The sequence below is a fragment of the Cynoglossus semilaevis genome, chromosome 10, assembly GCF_000523025.1.
Source record: "Cynoglossus semilaevis isolate Cse_v1.0 chromosome 10, Cse_v1.0, whole genome shotgun sequence".
In the NCBI taxonomy this organism is placed as follows: domain Eukaryota; kingdom Metazoa; phylum Chordata; class Actinopteri; order Pleuronectiformes; family Cynoglossidae; genus Cynoglossus; species Cynoglossus semilaevis.
The window spans coordinates 17,426,939-17,431,364 of record NC_024316.1 but is presented as its reverse complement, the minus strand read 5'-3'; the positions used below and the strand labels follow the sequence as shown (position 1 = coordinate 17,431,364).

The 4,426-nt window shown below is 40.2% G+C and overlaps 1 protein-coding gene across 1 annotated transcript in view; it reads right to left on the bottom strand.

The window, feature by feature from the left end:
* Positions 1-4,426, bottom strand: part of LOC103385353 (calmodulin-binding transcription activator 1-like) — a 338,769-nt gene that overhangs the window by 323,806 nt on the left and 10,537 nt on the right.

Sequence of the window (4,426 nt, the reverse complement as noted above, 5' to 3'; positions counted from 1 at the left end):
AGAAAATAGCACAACCCTGAAGCGACCAATAGGAATGACAATAACCTAAATCATTTAAAGCATGCGTAGAAAAAAATATTATTCAATTAACATGCAATGTCTACAGCAACATAATAATGATGTTCATCAAAAATAAATGAATGAGTAAAAAGGTGACGGCAAAAATATTAATGGTACTACGTTACAAGTACAACTGTCAGATAAGGAGAATGTCAATCACAGTCCAATGACAGTCCAACCAGAGGGGGAAGAAAAAAAAAAAAAAAACGAATACAGTTTGTTGACACGTGAAGAAAAATAATCTCAACAACGAGACTGTGGTTAAAATGTGAAGCGAAGATTAATTCAGTCGGCCAACATGCAGTGGTCAACGGTTGACGTGATGTCAATAAAAAGTGATGAATCTAGTTGTGAGGCGTGAAGGTGGAAGGAGAAAAGGTAAAGAGGGGGTTTAACCTGCAGCCGGGTACGGCAATGACATTTACACTAATGGGCTATTGACCCTGTAGCCTTCAGATTAGGACACTTTCCAGCGACTCAGTTGCGGCGCGAAACTCTTAATAACCTCACCGATCATTCATGTTCCCGGATATTATGACATCAATGCTTATTTAACAATTTTAAAGCAACCAATAGTCATTAAAAAATATTGACCACTAATGCATAATGTAATGTACTGTAATACATTAGAAGGGGGAGAAAAAAAAATCGTTACCTCCAGCCGTCAATCGATTCAAATATTTAATTACAATTAATCAAATCGTCAACCGTGGTTAACTCATGATTAATAACCAATCAATTCCACATTCTTTTTTTTTTTATCTGTTCAAAATGATCCTTAAGAAGCAAAATCCTTATGACTATTTGAATTGTTTAATACACTAAATATAGTAGCTGACAAATATCTATGTATTGGTACTACAATAATCCAAAGATACACGCAGACAAATACACAGAGTACACTCCAGAATACCATTGAGATACTGATAAAGATACGCCCAGACCTCGACTCTCCGTAATTACAAAATTAAATAACGCACATTGAAAGAGATCTGGTGGTGTTTGGCTACAGCCTGGTACTTTTACTGCTTTACTCCAACACAGGACAATTTAAAGCACCGTCAGATTTTTTTTTTCCCCTGGCAGTCACAACAGTGATTGGCCTACAGTCCAGGGGGCGCTCTTTTCACAGCCTGATGGCTCTTGATGGTGACACGGAGAAGAGAAGGCAAACTCACTCAGCCTGTGTTAGTGTAGGACCGGGGGGAAAAAAAAACCGGGGGAATTATCTTCATCATGAAGTCCATAACACTTTCATATGCACTGAAATTAATTAGAGCCCAAAAAAAAAAAAGTCTACTTCACTCAAGTAGTGCTTTGTTAAAAGAAAAAGAAAATGAGAACAAAAAAAACCAGGCCGTGTTTTTTTGTTGTTTGTTTCATCTTTCATTCATTAACATCTTAAGCGAAAGATGAGTTGAATGAAGAATTTAATTAATCAATTAAATTTGATGAATTCATAATTATATATTTTCTCATTTATTTAAAATATGCACATGAACTTTTGTTTATGTTGATGAAATATTAACACGGTAGGTCGGACCAGACTGATCACGACTTTATCTGCACTGTGATAATGAAACAAACAAATGAAATTAATCTGCAACTTTATATCGTACAAATATCGAACACATCTGAGGTTAGCGCTGGTTAGCTGATTTAAGCTCTTATGCTAACTGCTGCGCTGCACTGCAGGAGAATGACCCATATTCTGGGGAAACATATTTTAAAAGTCACTAACTTTCGCGACCTAAATCAATAGACAATATTCGTAAACTCCTGGGAAACATGATGCGAGACGACCCCAAAAAAAAAAAATCTCTTCCGACCCACCTGAGGGTCGCGACCCAGTCTTTGGGAAACTACTGCATAGACAGCTCGGTGTAGAAAACCTTGCTTCATTCACCGGTCAATCTATATGGGCTTGAACGACTTTATTGACCAGTAGAATTAATGATACTATTGACCGACAATCTATGGTCAACTGACGACGTTGGGCAATCCTCATTCATATCACTCCAAATCCCATTGGACGACTGCGCTGTGACCCAACAAGGTTCAACATTTCCTCCGTGTCATTTTCCTTCTATTGTTTTCAAATGTGTTCGCGACACATTTCAGGGGATATGGCATTACGAGAGAGAGAGAGAGAGAGAGAGAGAGAGAGAGAGAGAGAGAGAGGCCGGTGAAAGAGTCACACAGCTGTAGAAACCAAGCCTGCGTCTGTTACTGGAAGTTCAACAAATATGCACACGTGGTTAACTGCCTGCAACAAACCCAAAATGACTCTTTATGTGTTCTCAGCCCTCACCAGGCTCAGCCATCCATAAAAATCCCATCTCAAGGACAGCAGAGGTGAGGTCTTTGTCTCTCTTTCTTTTCTTTTTCTTCCCCCTCCCTCTTGCTTCTACGCACACGCAATCAAAACCTGTCTTTCTGTATCATAACTGCTCCCACAATTACTCAGGCGATTACTTAGAATCAATGGTTTAGCTGCTTGTTTGTGCTGCTGCTGCTGCTGCTCTAACACAGTGTCCTGCTCAGGCTGAAACAAAAACCTCAGGGCTGAATGCATTAAGCAGGGTGTCTGACATAGGGAACGGCAAACTGTGACGCCACGCAAAAAAAAAAAAAAAAAAAAAAAAAAAATGAGGCAAAAGAAATATTGTCAAGCAGAGCTGTCACAAATAAAGGAGGGAGGGGGGGCAGCGGGGGGGCGGTACAGAGGTCCATCTATGGTATCACTGTTACAGTCTGCTTTATAGATCTGCACTCGGCTGCTATAAAACCTCTCAAAACATCCTGGGTAAAAACAAAAAGATTCGGTGCAGATAACGAGTGTTGAGACTAGAAACGGGGTTCGGTGATTTCAGACTCTCTATTTAGAAATGACAATACATGAGCACACACATAATTACCCACTCTCTTGTCTAGATCAACACAGTCTGGCAGCAGTGGAGAGGCTGCTGCGTTTATGAACGGAGAACAGGCCCAGGTCTACTGCTCACAAGATTTGGAAAATGTGCGAGAGAAAGGGGCTTAAACCCAGAGACATCCTCCAGGATGGGAGGGAAAAAAAACAGGGGGAGGATGACCCACAAATAGGATCAAAACTTTTTTTTTTTTTTTTGGTCTGTGTTTCTGATGGATTTGTTTGGGCTGGGAGAAAAAGTACTGGTGCACATACATCAGTGCAGCGGAGCAACGGCGCCAACAGAAGCTGTGATAAAAGTCATGAAAAGCTATGATGTTGTGCAGTCTTTGTTCCGTGGCCCTCGTCTACAGTTCTGCTGGAGAACAAATGTAATGAGAGGCTGGCAAGGGCAAAGATTAATCCTTCAGAAGGTTGGAAATATCACGGATTCAAAGCGGGGCTGTGATACAATTAAAATGTTCAATCGGATCCGTCGCAGGGTAGCTGTGGATTAATCGCAATTAATCGTAACTAATCAACATCCCTGAATATATATATAAAAAAAATAATTAAAAATGTGGACTTAGTTCATATGGTAAAAATTCAGGAAGAATATGTGAGAGTATAACTCAAAATTCAGATTCATAAAATCATTCACGCGCCTCTGGACAGAACTCGTCAAAAGTCGCTTTCAAATCTTTGCCGAAGCCGCTGTCATTAACGATATTAATTAGTCTCCAGTCCCTCACAATGTTTTTAACAATTGTGTTAGTCAGCCTGTCAGTCGATGACTGGCTTCTACTCATATGTTTAAATGCCTTAGTCATTTTAATCTGATGCATTTCACAAATTCATTAATCTTGACAGCCTTTGTTCAAAGTTTTTTTTTTTTTTTTTTTCAAGCAAAACAGAAATGTGTGCACGTAAAGCCCCACAGCCAAGTTTAGACTTTTCTCAATTTTTTTTTAAGTTTTGAAAAGCACCAACACCAGAAGCCCTTGGTGTCTGGACTGTCTGGTCTGGTTTGGTCTGGTTTTGTGCACAAAAGGGCAGATAAAGTTCCTAAGTCTTGACTCTCGCTGGTCACACTAGAATTACACTTGCAACTTAAAGTCCTCGTCTTGGCTCGTTTTTTTTTTTTTTTTTTGTTTCAATTTTCCTGCCAACGCAGGTCGAAAAAAAAAAAAAAGAAACAAAGAGAGAGGAGCAGGACCATAACTGATGTCTCCGAGTGTTAGCTCTGCCTCTGAGGGGGCCGCTCAGGTTCTGATCCCCCGGCCTTAACCTGAAACAATCACTCTTAGTTAACAACAGCACTTTAGCTATTGACAGCTTGATCCAGTAAAGCAGATACTTCAATCAACACAGCAGACAGAGGAGGTGTTGGTGTTGGAGGGGAATAAAAGGAGCAAAGGGAGAGGTGAGGGTGTGGGGGGGTGGAGGAGAGCAGGG